General features: G+C 28.6%; 1 long non-coding RNA gene across 1 annotated transcript in view; it reads left to right on the forward strand.

Moving 5' to 3' along the window:
* LOC123270323 overlaps nucleotides 1-20,740 on the forward strand; it is a 124,670-nt gene that overhangs the window by 74,247 nt on the left and 29,683 nt on the right. The gene's annotated exons all lie outside the window — the stretch shown is intronic.

The raw sequence follows: 20,740 nt of genomic DNA on the forward strand, positions 1-20,740 counted from the left end.
AATATGGTTGGGATAGAGGCATTTAAAGATCACAAAATTGTTTGACTTTGACGAGTCGAGTATAAAGCACAACCTCACGCGCTTTGCGCTATGAGGCGTGCAAAATTTTTTAACTTCAAAGTTTTTTTCTGACTTAAACTTATAACATTATAAATAAAAAAATTTGTTCTTGAATCAACAATCAATAATTCTTTAAATGAAATAAAATAATTGTTTATTGAAGAGAATCGTTTTTTAATAGAGAATTCACTTGTATCGATCGAAGATAATATAATCTCGAACCTCGTAAAAATTTTATTGATCGGAGTGATTAGATCTCTCACTCCAAGAAACATTAAATTAAAACAAGAATTTTTTGAAATAAGACAACTAGTTCTCTTCAAAACAATTTTCTTGGAAGAATATTTTTTTTTAATGATATTTTTTTTATCAGTTATTACGATTCAATTTTGTGAAAATTACTCGATCAAGTATAGATTGAAATAAAATAATGAAAAAATTTTTTTCTATGATGCAACACTATCTAAATTACGATCCAACAGAATATTTATATTTTTCTCTAATCTAATTCTGACATCGATAATATTTAAATATTTTTAACTCGGTAACTTTTGTTTGTTTCCATTATTTCAGTTCTTTATTTGAATTTTGATTACATTTCACTATTCTTCGTTATCACATTTACTCAGCGATTTTACCTTTAACCACACTGTTGAATTTAAATTCAACCGATTGCTTCAGGTTCTATTCGTTCATATGAATTTAACAGTTTTATAAAACAATTGATTTATATTTTAGTGCGCAAGATAAGTAGAAAATCACGTGCGAAAAAATCGAATTTAAATAACTATTTTTATTAAATAAAATAATAAATAATGATAATAATAATAAAGTGAAATTTAATCCCTTAGTACTGAAAAGTTTTTTAATCAAGATTTTTAAAATTAGTTTTAAAGCTTTAGAAGTCTCCAGTTTATTTAATTAAAAAACTACTGTATTAATTTTGACGAAGTCAAAATTAAAAATTAGTCTGATTAATTTTTAGTAAAAAAATTTATCAATTAAATAATGCAATTTTATAAAATTTGTAGTTTTAATTTAAGAAAAATTAATTGAAAAATTTGTGTTATTTTTTATAAAATAAAATTTTTTTATAAATTACTGTGTAAGCACAGTAATTATTGGATATTTGGTACTTTTATTTAAGCGATAAAAAATTTTAATAAATGAGAGTTAAATCATGGACAATAAAAGTTTCTGAACAATTGCATTTAAATAGACCTCAGGCAATTTTTTTCTGTGCATAAAGTAGTAGAGAAGCTATATAGGTTAATTTTATACTCAAATTACTCGAGAGCTTTTTTTGTAACTCTAATTTAAGTAAATTAATTTACTTGCTGATCAATACTATTATTAATTTTTAAAAAATTGCATTAATTATTTTTAAAATAAATACAATAATTAAATTTTTTTTTTTTTTAATATCATAATTAATTTTTGTAATTAAAAATTAAAAAATAATTCTTAAAATTTTTAGATAATTGTTTTATTGAGGCAGTTCTTAAAAAATTGGCAATTAAAATAAATTTTGCACGCCTCATAAGCGAAGCGTTGAGGTAGTGCTCTACTCTCGACAAAAAAAAGCAGTTTTCTCGAAACTGAAATTCATTTTTTTTGACTTATATCGCACTTACAGGATAATATGAGTGGACTTATATCAAGTAAAATAATCTGTCAGGCACGTAAAATATATTTCAATAACAATTATTTTGTTTAACATTAAAAATAATAACATTAAAAATAATGTTTCCTGGACGTCCGCGTGTCTGTGTTTATGGATCCGTGTATGTGCCAGGGAAATTCCTCAAAAAAATAATCCTACCGGAATTATTTTTTTTTTATCATCTAAAGTAACACACTAAAGACTTTCTTAATTAATATCACCGTTCAATTCACTGTCGTTTAATTATTATTTATAAAAAAGTAAGATACGACTGTGTATTTGTATATCTATGTATAAATTTTACTATAGTATTTTTTTTCCTCACCTTAGAATTATCGCGCACTAAACCATAGCAGAGATTTCTGTTTTTTATTATTTTGTTTTTCGTATTTTATTTTAATGAATTTTATTGTGAAAAATAAAATCATGAGGCGTGCACTTTTAGATTTTCCAAATTTTTTTATAATTAATAATAAAATTAAATCGATAAAAATGCATTTAACTTTTAACATTGCATAAGAATAAATTTCTCTAGAATCAACAGTATACCTCTTACTCGACAAAAAGCATAAAAAGAAACCAGACGGACGATACTCTTGGGAGTAAATGTTGAATTAAACCTCGTACTCTTTTTCCAAGTTTCTTCATATTTGTCACTTTCTTCATTACACTCTTTTTTCAATTTTTTCCTTCGGAGAATTTCTTCCCTCGATGCGAAGATAAATGGGTCAGCTTAACTTAAAAAGAAAAGCTCATGAAAATAATGCAAAAAGTAAATGAATAAATGTGTTTTACAATCAAGTACTAGTACTATCACTATCAGCAGAACTCATTACCAAAAACGTGCCATTTATAATCTTTCGATACAATATAGTAATTTTTTTTCGAAACCTAATCTCCTTTTAGGATTTAAAGGTCATTCCGTCATTGTAATGGAAATGTAGTAATTCACAGAATGGTCCTTTGTAAATGACATGTGTACTTTGTTCAAATATGCATAGATATGTGGGCTAGTGTAGCGTTAAACACGAAAGTGGACAAAGCGACCACTATCTCAGTTCATCTTTGCTTTTAATTAAAACACTCATCTCAACTTTGTGCATAGAAATTAATGCTACAATTTATTGCTCAAACTTTTCGGATAAAATTTATCTACATCTAATTTGATAAATTGTGTTAAATTAAAGGGTGTTTTTACTTTGATAACAATTCTAAAGTAAAACAATAGAAAAATTTTTTGATAAATAGCAAAAAATTAAATATTTTAGAGAAGAGAAGGATTAAGTAACTAAATTTTTAGTTATTTGGGAGAAAAAAATATTTTTTACCCATCAATATTATTTAATACAGTTTAAGAAGATCTAGGTACCCTCCTAGTGTAAAGAATGTCTATAAAAAAATGTGTAGAAATACTTTAACTGAAATTTTTAAAAATTAATAACATTTGTTGAGGAAATTTCCGATAAATTTACTCATTAAATAATTATTAACATTTAATTGACTAATAAAAAAAAGTTTGGAAAATCCAAAAGTGCACGACTCATAATGCTCATTTAATTATAAAATAAAAAAAAAAAAAAAAAAAAACATAAGTCGTTCAAAATTAGTTGCCGAAAAAACAGCTGTACTAGGAAGATACTGCACAAGCGCCTCTGGTGGAATAAATGTACATAATATCTATAGATATGTCACCATTCATGTTAATTTTACATGGATATATATAGATATACAGTCTTGTAGTTTTCGTTTTTTATTAATTGCAATTAAACGACACTGAATTAATTAATCATTCGCATTCAGTGATCTACAATCGTCGATTAGAATTTTTTTAAAAAATATTTAACTCAAATAATGGATTTTTTCACAAGTTACAGTGTTTCCGGGTTTCACACATGACGGACAGGAAAATTTTTTGACCTATTTTGGTGTTTTTTTCCAATTATATTGCAGTAAACCAATTTTTAAAAAGTATGAAAATAATCTCCATTAAATTATCTCGACAATAGTATGCAAAATATCTTGATTCCGTGAACTAACAAGGCTATAATAATAAAAATAGCTGCCAAAATGAGGCGAAAAAAATTTTTCGATCGTAAAGTACTCTCTGATGCTTCGCATCATGAGTCGTGCAATATAACACTTTGAATTACCGGTATACACTTGACAACACAAAAAGAGTGTCCCTAACCTTCAAATTTATTTATGTTTACTGTCTAACTAAAATGACTAAGATGTTCTAGCATTTAAAAAACCTTGGTTACTTATGCTTTGGGTAACTAAGCAAGCGGTGTTGCCAAGTCAAATACAAGACTTTAAACAACGCAAGTGTCCGAGTGATTTTTCATAAAAAATATAAAATATCTCCGTAATACGTTCGGAAAGCTACTTTTTTATTGTTTCAATCTTTAGCTTATTATTTTTTCAATCAAATTCAATGAAAATAAAATTTTTTTAAAATCGTTAATCGCATTAAATTCTTAACCAAATACCGGCTGGTGGAATCTCCATTTTACATGTAAAAATTACAATTTTCAAACCTAATTATTTGATTAAACCCCGAAAACCTACTGTTATAATTTTTTTATTAATTATTCAAGTAGATTGAATTTACAAATTTTCAGGAAGTTTTAAAAATTTGACTACTTTGCGTGAACCTCCTTAAACTATTTTTAATTAAATATGGACTCAAAAGTCGTCTTGATTAACTTTAACTCAGAAAACAGAAAAAATAATTTTGACAGCCTCGACCGGGAATCGAACCCTGATCTTTTAGCTACGCAGCAAGGGCTCGGACAGTAAAGCTATCTGAGACATATGCTTTACAAATAAAATTTTTAGTCATTTATTTGAGAGAAAAAAAATATTTTTTACCCATCAATATGATTTGTTACAGTTTAATAAATCATTTTTTTATTCTAAATAAATTATATTAATATAAACAAAGCCTTATTATATCAAAATAAATATTTGTTTCTACCAAATAATATTTAGTAGTTATTACTAAATATTTGTTTGGTAAGTACTGTCGGTAGATGGCTATGCTTTAATTCCAATGTCATACATAACCTATTAACTGACTTAGATTATTTTATTGAGCTCGATTTTGGGAGATTTATCTTCCCTTTGAAAACACACATACGTCCCAAATGGCTTATATGTCATTTCTCAGTGGAGTTTAGTTTAAATTTTTCAATTAGTCTATTATTGATATGTTAAAAACTTGTTTAATTTTGAATTTTATAAATGTCTCAAATAAAAAATTATAATTTAATGAGATTATTTTCTTTATAATACCTTATATTTTTACTTAAAATTATTTATTTTAATTATTTTGAGTAAAAAAATGAGGTTATACGGTCAAATTAGTTAAAAAATTAATTTCTTCAATACCAATAAACGATTTATTGCGAAGCAATAAATCATTTGTTAAATACTACTAAATATTTATTTGGTGGAAATAAATGAGCTTTAATAAATTATTTTGTAACTATTACTAAATATTTGGTAATTAAAGATTTGTTACTAAATCATTTAGTAACTATTATTAAATCCTTCTATCAGTGACAGAAGCTCAATTTTTTTTCCAATTAAGTATCTTATTTTCACAATAAGCAATAGCAAGAAATTCAATTAGTCATCTTCTTATTTTGTGTGCATTAAAGTTAATTTTCTATTTAAAGCCCCCAGTAATCGCTTTTCCGACAGAACAAGTTCTAGCGAAAAGGTATAGGAGCTCTTCTCCAAAAGAACAGCCATATAGCGTTTTTCAGGTAGTGCAAACTACTCTATTTCACTCGGCACGATCAAAGACATTGTCTGATGTTCATTCTTGTGTGAAACAGATTCAATTACGACATCGAGAAACGCCTCTATTTGAATTTAGCAAGCTAAAGCACTCCAAATTCCAATTGATGGGATAATACGTTGCATGAGACTGAGACTTTGATATTAATCTATCATCCTTTCAATAAATACCAATCAATTATCGACTTACCGTTCGATATGATGAAAATGTTGCGAATCCCTGACAAAGTACCCAACTAAAATAAATTTATTCCAATGCGATTGGAAAAATCGTAAGCCGGCAATCATGAATCGGTTTTCGTTAAAAATCTAACGCGGAATCAGCTTTAGAATGTCTCTATTTATTTTCCTTTTTATACGGACTTTGTCAAGCCATCGCATTCAACTGAAACTTAGTAATGAACTACTTTGAAGTCTAACTATTCAATTGGAGCTTGATTGAATCGGGAATGTTGAAACAAACGGAATTGCAATGTCTTTAAAAGAAAAGGAAAAAAAGTTTGGAAAATCTAAAAGTGCACGCCTCATAATCTTATTTTTCACAATAAAATTCATTAAAATAAAATACAAAAAACAAAATAATAAAAAACAGAAAACTCTGCTATGGTTTAGTGGCGCAATAATTCTAAGGTGAGGAAAAAAAATACCATAATAAAATTTATACATAGATATACAAATACACAGTCGTATCTTAGTTTTTTATCAATAATAATTAAACGACAGTGAATTGAACGGTGATATTAATTGAGAAAGTCCTTAGTGTGTTACTTTAGATGATAAAAAAAAAATAATTTCGGTAGGATTATTTTTTCGAGGAATTTCCCTTGCACATACACGGATCCATAAACACAGACACGCGGACGTCCAGGAAAGATTATTTTTAATGTTATTATTTTTAATGTTAAACAAAATAATTGTTATTGAAATATATTTTACGTGCCTGACAGATTATTTTACTTGATATAAGTCCACTCATATTATCCTGTAAGTGCGATATAAGTCAAAAAAAATCAATTTCAGTTTCGAGAAAACTGCTTTTTTTTGTAGAGAGTAGAGCACTACCTCAACGCTTCGCTTATGAGGCGTGCAAAATTTATTTTAATTGCCAATTCTTTAAGAACTGCCTCAATAAAATATTTATCTAAAAATTTAAAGAATTATTTTTTAATTTTTAATTACAAAAATTAATTATGATATTAAAAAAAAAAGAATTGAATTATTGTATTTATTTTAAAAATAATTAATGCAATTTTTTAAAAATGAATAATAGTATTGATCAGCAAGTAAATTAATTTACTTAAATTAAAGTTATAAAAATATTGCTAATAAAAATTGAATCACTAGTTTCAAGCGATTGAAAGAAATGTGGGATACAAAAAGAACGTTGTTGAGATTCTGATAACGAAAGCCGATGAAATGAGATTTATGTTTGCAATGCCTCGTCTTTTACTCGTATTTCGATAGTATGGTTGGTATACTCGGTATAACACAACATACGACCGCTACTGTTGTATTATAGTCACCAGTTAGAGAAATATAAACCAAAATCAATCCTATCTCGTGCACATAACATATCATACAAATAAGGTTTCAGATCATTTATGTATTGATGATCCTTGGATTCATGAAATGAATCACCGCTGGCATTATATTTAAAGTGTCAACCTATACATGGTATGCTATTGAATTAATTGTCGTATCAGTATAAATCGATGTGAAATATGCTTCGTATTATGTAATAAAATTTTGCAAAAAAAAAATATATTATTATGAGAATAAGAAAAAGTTTGATAAATATTCAGGTTGCATTAGAAAATTTTCTCTCCAGATACATAATGAAGAAATGTCCTTGTGAACTATTGACATTTTTAAAGATATTAGCTCATTCCGATGCTACACTCATCGAGACTTTTCATTTGAGTACCCACATCAATTTTTCATATATTTCATATATTTATATATATTATAAATGTATATATGAAAAATATATCAAAAATGCAAGTGAGTACTTAAATGAAAGCTATTAATGAGTGTAACATCAGAATGAGCTTACATTGTTAAAAAATCTCAATATTAAGAAATGACCTTGTATCTTGTAAACTATTGAGATTTTTGAAGATATAATCTCATCTTGACATTACACTCATCGAGACCTTTCATTTAAGTACCCACATCAATTTTTTACATATTTTATATATATTTATATATTTCACAAATACTATATATATATGTCGGAAAAATACTGGTTTGGGCATTATTGGAGTCCTTTGGATCATTTTCAGCCATCTTTATTTATTTCACAATAATCAAATATAACACAAACCTTGATTTGAAATATAACGTACACTAACTTGTACAAATGATAGATTCAATTACAAATATTCTACTACGATTGATATAACAGTTAAAGACGTTGGGGAAATAAGACCGAGAACGAATCCGGGGTCAGCAGGATGTATGCGATCTTTACTTGATCAATGTTCAACGAGAACTACTCTTCCAAGTACCCTAAGTACTTATTCACTCAAAAATATTTCGACAGCCCTCATTATCTGTCGATATTTCTAACTATATACTTTTTACTTCTATCCTGTGACCTCGGCTACGTTTGGTGACCATTGTCACTCCGGACTTAAGCCCATCGTCATAACCATAAAAATATAATCAGCTTAAGTCGTAAATAAAATCTAAATATTCTATGCTTTACAATTTTGCCTAAAATTAACAGATAAACTAAAATGTTGGGAATTTCCTATCTCTGGGAAAACCCAGCTCGACATTATCTCCGACATATATATATATATATATATATGTCGGAGAGTAAAGTACAGTGGAGTATTTCTCTGGCAATCTGATGGGAATATTCTTTAGAATAGTAATATTTTTGTAATCCTCAATAATTAAAGAATGTACCCTTACTTCGAGTATGGGTGTAAAAATAAGTTTAACTAAATTGTTTTATTGCGGTAGGCTTAGACCTAGGTCGACACATGGTTGTCAACGTAGTCGTGGTCACAGGACGATAGGGGTATCATAAATTACCAAGGGAAAAGGAAATATGCAGTTGTCATATTTTTTGAGAATCTTTGAGAAGACAATCTTATTCTGGAATCGAGATCGTACAGACGTCCTGGTGATCACGAATTCGTTATCCTCCTAAGTCTGAGTGTATTGCAAAGCAATTTAACATCGTATCGTATTTTGTGTATTGTTGTGTTAGTGATAAGTGATAATTAATGATTGTGTTTATTCCTGTAATACGAATCTATTTTACTCATTTTTATTAATTGACATATTGTAACTCCGCATATTAATTTGATTGTAATAACAAAAATGAACGTACACGATAATTCTGATACTCCAACAATTATTCCTGACTTACCGACATATATATATATATATAAAATATATATAAAAAATGCCATGTGAGTACTTAAATGAAAGGTCTCGATGAGTGTAGTATCAAAATGAATTTATATCTTTAAAAATGTCAATAATTAAGAAATGACAGTGTATCTTGTTAACTAATGACATTTTTTAAAATAAAAGCTCATCCCGACGTTACACTCATCGAGACCGTTCATTCGAGTACCCACATTTATTTTATATATTTATATATTTCACAAATACTATATATATAAAAAATGCCATGTGGGTACTCAAATGAAAGGTATCGATGAGTGTAACATCAAAATGAGTTTGTATCTTATAAAATGTCAATAATTAAGAAATGATCTTATATCTTCTCAGCTATTGACATTTTTAAAGATATAAGCTCACCCCGACATTACACTCATCGAGACCTTTCATTTGAGTACCCACATCAATTTTTCATATATTTCATATATTTATATATATTATAAATATGTTTATATGAAAAATATATAAAAAATGCAAGTGGTTACTCAAATAAAAGCCCTTCATGAGTGTGACATCAGGATGAGCTTACATTGTTAAAAATCTCAATAATTAAGAAATGACATTATATCTTGTCAACTATTGACATTTTTAAAGATATAAGTTCATCCCCATGTTACACTCATCAAGACCTTTCATTTAAGTACCCACATCAATTTTTTATATATTTTATATAAATATATATTTATGTATATTATGTATATGAATATATGAAAAATATACAAAAATTCATGTGGGTATTCAAATGAAAGCTCTTGAAGAGTGTAACATCGGAATGAGCTTATATCTTAAAAAACGTCAATAATTAAAAAAGTACAGTTCAATTTAACAAAATTCATTATTTAATATATCAAAATTTTATTTATCCATAGGTCACTACGGCAGTCACGTAGTGACTGCCAGATTGCTAGTTTATATTATTAGAACATCAAGATTTACTGTCACAGAAAATCTAATCAATCTAAACAAAAACCCGGACGTTTAATTAAATATGCATGCCATGAAATTCAACGTAAATGTCCTCTGCCTCAAAAAAGTGAGTTTACGCTTGTCAATTTTATTCTATTTTTCTTTTTATTTATCACTAAACTCTTTTTTGTCCGGCTGTTCGTTTAATATTTAGCATCCTTTGTGCTTTATATTGCACTATCTCTTTTTACTGTCACTGTACATATACTTTACTTGTACTCCGTGATGATTCGAACGGATCGTTAAAATTGATAAACGTGGTATGCGTGGCAATGAAAAGTAAATTCATAGCCGGATCAGTAATTGCCACGGGGCTGTTGCTCTCCCAACGGTAGCCATGGCAACAGGTGGGCGACCCTTGCTATGCACTATCTTTCCTTAGATAATAATATGTACGTGCCAAACGATACCAGCAAACTCCATCATCTACTCTCCAGTAGTTTCAGGATAATTTTAATAACTTTTAACTTTTCCCAGTATCAAAGGCAATAAGATTAAATCTCTCAGATTTGTTTTTTTTTTTTTTTTATATAAAGCTTCTTTTTCTGAAAATAAATGTACGCTGATTTGCGTCACAGACGAACGCGATCAGCATATATTAAGGCAGCTCTCAATCTTCTGGATGGATTCTGCTTTGGAATCTTACAGTCAAGAATATTAATCTTAACTAAATGATTGGCTGAGAAGGAAATATAGAACTAGCCACACAGACGTCGGGTTCTGTTGAAAGGTTGAAGTTCAATGACATTTAAGTTTAACGTCAAAGCTTTCCTGCATAGAAAGAAAAATTTCTTGACTAGAGAATAAAATTCTTGCACGGAAAAAAGTAAACTGTAATATTCAGTCGGATTCCGGTTAATTTTTATAGTTTCAAACAGTAAAGCGGACATCGGGGTGCCAAAAATATAAATATTACAGAACTTAATGTATAAAGTATAAAAGCGACAATTTATAATTTAATATCTAAAATAAGTGATTAGTAGCTGTCACTACAGTACATAACGACTCTTTCATCTTAAAAAATTACAGTTTTAAACCGTTAAAATTGCCATTTCAATATATAGTCCATATTATGAGGAAAAGGGGAGCTCAGATGAAAGAGAAGGGGGTCTCACTCTGGGAGAATTCAACATTTGAAACAGTAAAAATTATACTTTTAAAATATACATTTTACCAGTCCAAGCAAGTCAATAATTACAGTTTGATTTTTAGCGTTGCGTTTAAAATTTACCATTTCACTTTGTAAATATTGACGTTGCTTGTATTAGAAATTTACTAACTTTATTTTATACTTTTTACATACCATAAGATCATTTTTTAGGTACCAAATGATAAATATCAAAGTCTGAATTCTTAATTATTATACTTTAACATTTTAGACACTTACATAGCGAATATTACTGTTTGAAATAGTATTTTCTTCCATGTAAAGAGTAAATTATAACGTTCAAATTGTAAATATTATCAAGTGAATAGTAAAATCACGATTTTACTGTTTAAAATGGTAATTTTTAGCAGTTGATCATTACTTATTATAAATCAACTGTTATTTATTACAGTTTACTTTTTCCCGTGTGGCTCAAGAAAATTTGTCGGTTGCCTGAAGGAAGACCGAAGTTGTGTTGGCCGGAGTTAAAATTTTTCTTTAAATTCTATTCTTGGTAGAAGTTATTTTTTCTTAATTCTATCATAAATACTTGATACAATAAATTTTTATATTTGATCAAGATTTTTAGATACTTTAGGGAAGCAGCGCCACCTACTTCAGCTGAGAAAAAAATTTTCTCACCTTGAGAAAATTTTTCTCGAGAATATTTGATACCCATTTTATATTATTTTACCGTGCAATTATACATATTGAATGAAAAACAATGATTAAATATTATTTGATCTTCCCAATTGACATGTTAATCAATAAAAATATTAATGAAAATTAACTTCTATCTTGATATTTAATTTTTTGGACCGAGAGAGAAATTTTCCCTTGACAAGAAAATTAACTTTTATCAAGAACTAAATTTTTTGGAGCTTGAGGCTGAATTTTCTCTTCACAACAAGATTTTCTTGACTTTAATAAATTTTCTTGGATCAAGATACGTATTTCTTAAAGCAAGAGAATTAATTTTGTTGGAATAAGTGAAATTTCTTGTCAAAAAAATTTTTTTTCCGCTCAAGAAAATAATTAGCAAAAAAAATATTTTCCTGGCTCAAGTGAATATGTAATTATGCTAAAGTATAGTATTCATTTAAAAAATTAAAATTTTTTAAATATAATAAATATGTTAACTTCAGGAATGCCTTGATGGGGATGTCCAATAGAAACATTTCTTTATTGGATTATATCAAAGCAATATCACAAAAAAGAAATGTCACTAAAGGCCAACCACCTGGTCGGCATTTAATTCCTTAAAACTACCCTTAAATTTATATACCCTCCACCATGATATTTAATGACTATAATTAAATCCTTAAACTAACATAAAATAATTAAATAAAAATTAACCTAAAAATAAAAATAATAAAGATTAAACTATATTAGACTAAAGCTTAAAAATAACCTGAAAAAAAAATATGTTTATTAATTCATTTATTACCCCTTCGTTTTTTTGGGGCTGGCTGGACCACATCGATGACTTGGGCTTTCCTCTTGCCCGGGTTCGTCTCCTTCGAGCGACTCTTTAAACGCTCTAATACTCCTCTCAACCTGTCCTCCGTCGGGGCTGGAATAGGAGCCGGTTCTTCTCGAGGCATCCTTCTTGTAATGGCCTGGGACCTATTAATATCAATGATGTTCCCGAAAAACACACTTCTATTGACATTCCGAAATTTCGGAATGGCAATAGGGCGGGTGTCTCGGGGTAAAACACTGAAATTGTACCTCTGAGCCGTCCGGTCTAGCCTCTGAGGTTGCACTGGAATATTTTCATCTTCAACTCTTTCTTCAGGCTCTTCCTGTTGAGGCTCCTCTTCCTGCTGGGGTACAAACAGCTCTCGAACGGGAAGAGGCTGGTTGAACTTGGCATAATCCTCCGGGAAGTATTTCAAAATTAATTTTCCCGGAGTTGGCGGCTTTTTCGTTATGTCAATCTCTTTTTCCATTGACATGATGGACCTCATAACTTTATTGTTGAATGACTTGAGGCTGAAGTTCTCCATTTTTTTAAAAATTATAATTATTATTTAAAATATATTTAAAAAAAAAAATTAATTATTTATAAGCACGTGGTTAGATTTAAGGTTAGAAAGCACTTAAATTTTAATATTTATAATTAATTTACACAATTAAAAAAATTTTAACTGACAAACAAACAAATTAACTATTTATTTATTATTTAAATACAATAAACACTTAAGTCGAATTAAATTAGCGGTTGAAAGTAATAAAAAATGTGGTGATTTGGATAAAATTTGGACAAAAATAACTTAGTAGCAGACACGTAGTTCACTCTATGACTGTTCAACTAGTTATGACTATATCATACAGTCTATAGGCCTACAGAGGTATATACAGCGCCGCGCTGCCACGTCACAGACTATGCCTACCTTCTAAATTTACTATAGAAAGTTCCCACGTGACATCTAACAACCTAAAAATTAATTTGTTCTTTTAATTTATTGCAATTTACACATTAAAAAATAGTTATTTTACACTATTCATAATTATTAACGACTAACTTTTTTTTATATCTGATAAATAAATATAATAACATATATATAATTAACCGTCTCAAAAATTGTGATAAGTATACCACGTGACACAAAATTTAGAAGATATTAATCAAAAAAGATATTTAAAAAAAATGTATACGCTCTTATTAGAATTAAATACAAATTTTAAAACAATTAAAAAAAAAGAGTCAAAAAACTACTAGCAAAAAATACTTTGCTTAAAATTATGAAGAAATAAATCTGAAACAATCTTTATAAAAATAAGTTAAATAGAAAAATCATATAATATTATCGTTCCTTGTTATTTTTAATTTTATTTTTATTTTTAACAATTAACATTAATTCAAATTATCATAAATACTTAATACAATAAATTTTTATATTTGATCAAGATTTTTAGGTACTTTAGGGAAGCAGCGCCACCTACTTTGATTAAAAATAACAATAAGTAGCTGTAGTAAAATGAATCAATAAAGTTTATGATCGTGATTTAACTATTTTGTAGAGAAGCTCAAGAATTATTTCCACCTAAGCAGTAATGGATTAGCAGTAGTATGAATGTACATAATACATTATTCATAAATCTCGCGTCTTTTGTCTTACTCAATTTAGTTAATTGATTTACTTCATTTTCCTCAATAAACTTCTAGCCATTAACAGTAGTAATCCTCGATAATCTTAGTCGTCGCCGACATAGTCACCTGTTTTGTATGGATGACGTTTCTCCATACGAGAACAACGAAGCAACAGAGCAATATAACCAACCCTGCTAAAGTGAGCGATAACGTTAAATTACGAGCTATTATTGAGATTGTATTCTCCAAAGAGCAAGTATTATTCCAAATATCTTCATAAAATTTTATTATCTATTATCAAGTAGAAATAGGAACCTATTTACAAAATATATGCCAGGATTTGTATAATAATCTTCTTTTCTGCGCCTTTTGTATAAAAACACTGAAATGCAATGCTATTTTGCTATTTTAGCGTGGCATTAAAATGAGTTAAGACAGTTCTAGGATTTTCATAAGATATGACCCATATGTGCGTCTTGTATGTCTACAATACAATTTATTTAATCTTTATGCGCTTCTATGGAATTACAATGTATTAGTTGTGACATTAATAAGATTTCTCCAGTGACTAGGTCAATGTTATTTGATATTGTCTTGTTGAATTACTTATCTTCAGATTCATGTATCCTAATTGATTTGCTATGTCTATGTCAGAATGAATGAAAGGGATGTAACTGAAAGAAAAGGGGAAAGTTAGCTGAATTATAACGCCACAAGTATAAACTATTGATAAATAGTTACATCGACTATATTTTAATAAATATTTTTTTGTTATCGTGTTAAACAAAAAATTATTAGCTGACTGAAAGATTGTTACGGACGATGTCTCAGATAGCTTAACTGTCCGAGCCCTTGGTGCGTAACCAAAAGATCCGGGTTCGATTCCCGGTCCGGGCTGTCCGAATTATTTTTCCGTTTTCTGGGTTAAAGTTTATCAAGATGACTTTTGAGCCGATATTTAACTAAAAATAGTTTAAGTCACTATTAGGGTTCAATATAATAAATAATTTCAGGTATAAGAACTTCAATTAAATAGTGGTGATGCTATTTAACTAGATTTTCCTAGTTCAGAGAACTATATTTTTTTCTCAGTGCATAAATGGTGTCAAAAAGATGGAATTAAATGTATACTGAGAGAAGAGTGCATAGTTAGCTGAATTATAACGTCACAAGTATAAAAATATAGTTTTCTGAACTTTTTCTTTGTAGCTACTCGAACTATGCATTAGTTTAAGTAACTATTGATAAATAGTTACATCGACTATATTTTAATAAATACATTTATGTTATCGTGTTAAACAAAAACTTATTAGCTGACTGAAAGGTTGTTACGGACGATTTCTCAGATAGCCCGTGTAAAAAAAAAGTTTCCTGAAAAGTTCCGGAATAGTTCTTGGTCCGGAACGTTCCTATGATAAGACAATCCGGAACATCCCCAGAATACTTTTGCAATGTTCTCGAAATAGTTCTGGATCATTCATGGAACACTTCCGGAACATTTTCGGAAAATCTCCGACAGACTTATAAAACATCGCTGGAATACTTCGAGAATAAATTAGGAATACTTCCGGAACATAATCCAAACGTTTACCGGAAATGTTTCAGAAGTATTCGAGGATTTTTCCAGGAATATTTTAAACATATTCCCGATATATTTTGTAACTATTCCCGATTTGTTCCAGAAGTATTTCGGGAATATTCCAGGAGTGTACCGGAGATGTTCCGGAAGTATTCCTAATTTATTCTGGAAGTATTCCAGCGATGTTCTATAAATCTGCCGGAGATTTTCCGGAAATGTTCCGGAAGTGTTCCACGGATGTTCCAGAACTATTTCGAGAACATTGCAGAAGTATTCCGGGGATGTTCCGGATTGTCTTATCATAGGAACGTTCCGGACCAGGAACTATTCCGGAACTTTTCAGGAATTATTTTTTTACACGGGAGCTTAACTATCCGAGCCCTTGGTGCGTAACCAAAAGATCCGGGTTCGATTCCCGGTCCGGGCTGTCCGAATTATTTTTCTGTTTTCTAGGTTAAAGTTTATCAAGATGACTTTGAGCCGATATTTAACTAAAAATAGTTTAAGTAACTATTGGGGTTCAATATAATAAATAATTTTAGGTATAAGAACTTCAATTAAATAGTAGTGATACTATTTAACTAAATTTTCTTAGTTCAGAGAACTATATTTTTTTTAAGTGAATCATCAATTAGATTTCAATTTTTAATGCTAAGAAATTTTATTGTTTGCTTCATTTAGACGAATTATAAGTTGCGAAATTTCAACGGGCGAGGAAGTATTCAATTTCAAACATAAATTAATTACCACGGGTTAGTTAAAAAAAAACATAAATTGAATTATAAGTTTATGAATACACCACTGTGGTTATAGAAAAGGTAAATTATTTTATGTAACTTGAACTTTGAAATTGTAATGCTGAAGTGCTATAGGTAGTTGTTAAAAAGTTTTTATTATTGATACAAACAAAAAATATTTGATTTAAGAATAAGATTTCCAATTATTTCTCATTTTAAAAATAGTTATTTTTTCATAAATTAAGCTAAAGTAATTTTTTCGATAAAAAATCTTGATAGAAAAAAAATTTTTATTTTAATTTTGGAAAAAACTAAATTTTATTTTAACAAGTGTATTTTGTAAAATTTATATTTTTCATCATATTCTTTAAATATTTTCTCTTGAATTTTCAATATTCAATATTCAATATTCAATTTTCATTTTTTTCAAAATTCTAGACTAGAATACCCCCTTAATAAAAAAATTGAAATTAATCTATATTATTAAGAGAATAAGAAAAATTTTGAGTCCAGGATAGACTTATGATAAAATTGATTTTTTTAGTGAAATTTAGTGTCATTGTAAAGGTCATGATAGTTAATTTATTATAATAAATATTCAGACTGCATTCGAAAATATTTTATTTATACTATTATTAGTACTAATAATTAATACTATTGACATTTTTAAAGATATAAGCTCATCCCGGCGTTACACTCATCAAGACCTTTCATTTGAGTACCCACATCAATTTTTCATATATTTCATATATTTATATATATTACATATATGTATATATGAGAAATATATCATAAATGCATGAGGGTATTCAAATGAAAGCTCTCGATGAGTGTAACATCGAGATGAGCTTATATCTTTAAAAAAGTCAATATTTAAGAAAGTACAGTACAATTTAACAAAATTGATTATTTAATAAAACAAAATTATATTTATTTATTTTTCACAACTCATAGAAGTCACGTAGTGACTTCAAGGTTACTATAATTTTTTATTACTATATTTTCACTATTATTGTTACTACTTATAAAATAAAACATTTATTCAGTCTATTCTTAAAAAAATAAAAATCTATTTCCCAGAAAACTTCGAAAAGTTTTATCAAGAAGAATAAAATGACAGAAACTGGAAAAATCTATATGTCCGAGCCGATGAAAGAGCCTTAAATTTGATACTCTTCAACCGTAGGAAGGAACTAAGAAGTGGAGCGAAAAAATAAAGGATCTTTCCGATAAAAAAAAATGCAATATGTAAGATGTCGTGGATCACAATTTAAAGGAAAGAATCGAAGACGTAGCAAGTACAAAAGAGGAAGAGAGAGTTAACGAAGAGTATCAGTAAGATGTCAAGTAAGTTGTGCAGGAAAATGCAAGCACAGAAAATGGATAAAGGAAAACCAAATGGAATAGAGCGTGGGTTGTTTCTCTCAATTAAATGTTACCGAGACACTCTATCTTCTTCGGTTCAATTACGCGCGCATTCTTCTTTGTCCCAGACTTTCTACTGCTATACTATTTTGTAGTGTTTCAATGTGTACTTACTGAAGAGTAAGGCGGAAGCGGAGGCACACTTCTCAGACTACTTCAGCGAAAAAAAAAAAAAAAAAAAAAAATAAAAAATAAACTCGTTAAAGCTTGATAAATTTAACGAGAACTTGGTGCTATTGGTTTTCTTTGTTACGTTTATCCACTACTTTGTTGCGAATGATTTTTTTTTCTTCCGTGAACTTAATGTACGAGATCTAGTTTATTTGTTTGAAGGAAATATTATTTTTAACCTTTTTTTTTACGTGAATAAAATTAAACTTATAATTAACAATTATATAAATTTATTATTTATTCTGCAAAGTTTGTATTTTTAAGAAGAATGCTAGATAAAATTATTTTTGTTGAGATAATTTTTTTTTTTTTTTTTAGAAGATTGTTTCTATTGACTTGATGGATCTTTCAACAGTCCGCAGAGTTTACTTAACCGATTCAGGTTGAATTTGCAGAAAATCTAAACTAAGGGAAACTCGAATTCCGCAATCCCAATTCCGATCGGTCAATTCGGTTAAAAGTTAACACATTTGCATACATAGTCTTGGGGAAATAGTTTCGATATCTCTAGAGCCTTGAACTGTTAGCGATGACAATTAATATTTGGAGATTTTGAATTAAAGAGATTCAAGTACCCTCCTAGTGTAAATAATCCACGGAAAAAAGTAAACTGTAATAAATAACAGTCGATTTATAATAAGTAATGATTAACTGCTAAAAATTACCATTTCAAACAGTAAAATCGTGATTTTACTATTCACTATATAATATTTACTATTTAAACGTTACAATTTACTTTTTAGATGGAAGAAAATACTATTTTAAACAGTAATATTCGCTATGTAAATGTCTAAAATGTTAAAGTATAATAATTAACAATTCAGACTTTGATATTTATCATTTGGTACCTATAAAATGATCTTATGATATGTAAAAAGTATAAAATAAAGTTAGTAAATTTCTAATATAAGCAACGTCAATATTTACAAAGTAAAATGGTAAATTTTAAACGCAATGCTTAAAATCAAACTGTAATTATTGACTTGCTTAGACTGGTAAAATGTATATTTTAAAAGTACAATTTTTACTGTTTCAAATGTTAAATTCTCCCAGAGTGAAACCCCCTTCTCTTTCATCTAAGTTCCCCTTTTCCTCATAATATTGACTATATATTAAAATGGCAATTTTTACTGTTTGAAACTGTAATTTTTTAAGATGAAAGAGTCGTTATTTACTATAGTGACAGCTACTAATCACTTATTTTGGATATTAAATTATAAATTGTGGCTTTTATACTTTCTACATTAAGTTCTGTAATATTTATATTTTTGGCACCCCGATGGCCGCTTTACTGTTTGAAACTATAAAAATTAACCGGAATCCGAGCGAATATTACAGTTTACTTTTTTCCGTGTGTCTATAAAAAAATAATACGTAGAAATACTTTCGTTATCTTAAAATTAATTTTTAAATTAATTAATAACATTTTTGAGGAAATTTCCGATAAATTTACTCATTAAATAATTATTAATAGTCTACTGTCCCCACTACGAAACTTTTCTGGAAGTAATTACACCATTGGATTCCTTGAATTTTTTTACATTAAAACAAAAAAAAATTGAGTTTAGTAATTACTTCCAGAAAAGTTTCGTAGTGGGGACAGTAGACTATAACATTTAATTGACTAATAAAAAATACAGCACTCTGAATTACCGGTATACACTTGACAACACAAAAAGAGTGTCCCTAACCTTCAAATTTATTTATGTTTACTGTCTAACTAAAATGACTAAGATGTTCTAGCATGTAAAAAACCTTGGTTACTTATGCTTTGGGTAACTAAGCAAGCGGTGTTGCCAAGTCAAATACAAGACTTTAAATAACGCAAGTGTCCGAGTGATTTTTCATAAAAAATATAAAATATCTCCGTAATACGTTCGAAAAGCTACTTTTTTATTGTTTTAATCTTTAGCTTATTATTTTTTCAATCAAATTCAATGAAAATAAAATTTTTTTAAAATCGTTAATTGCATTAAATTCTTAACCAAATATACGGCTGGTGGAATCTCCATTTTACATGTAAAAATTACAATTTTCAAATCTAATTATTTGATTAATCCCCGAAAACCTACTGTTATAATTTTTCTATTAATTATCAGGCTACGTAGATTGAATTTACAAATTTTCAGGAAGTTTTAATAATTTGACTACTTCGCGTGGATCTCCTTAAGATTAAAAATGATTTTTTCTATCGACGTTGATATAAAATAACTAAATAATACTATTTTAGTGAAAAAAGTGGCAATAGATTTCAAATAATTCACGACTCAACATCTATGACAAACGAACTAATTAAATTGATGGTCCTAAAATAACTTTGCGGCATAAAATAAAAGTACAAGTCCGTGAAGGATTCGTCCCATCGGAAATTGAGGCCGTGAGAGTGACAGGTCCGAAATGAAGGATTAACCTATCAGACGTGGATATAGGTAAAGATGTGTAGGTTGAATACAGGTAGCTCGGTAGCACGACCTAGAGAGTCTGATGGACATACATCCACGGGCACTTGCTCGTCAACCAATCCTGGCAAGTATCGATGAGCACCTTTGTGCATTTCGAATTCCCTCAGCTTGTTGGCACGACCGCAAGTACCTGACATTTGAGTAAGAGCCACACCCAACTGATGATAGCCTATGATACTATATACTCTCTGTACAGCTCACTAAAGCTC

Source organism: Cotesia glomerata, linkage group LG8, assembly GCF_020080835.1.
Source record: "Cotesia glomerata isolate CgM1 linkage group LG8, MPM_Cglom_v2.3, whole genome shotgun sequence".
In the NCBI taxonomy this organism is placed as follows: Eukaryota; Metazoa; Arthropoda; class Insecta; order Hymenoptera; family Braconidae; genus Cotesia; species Cotesia glomerata.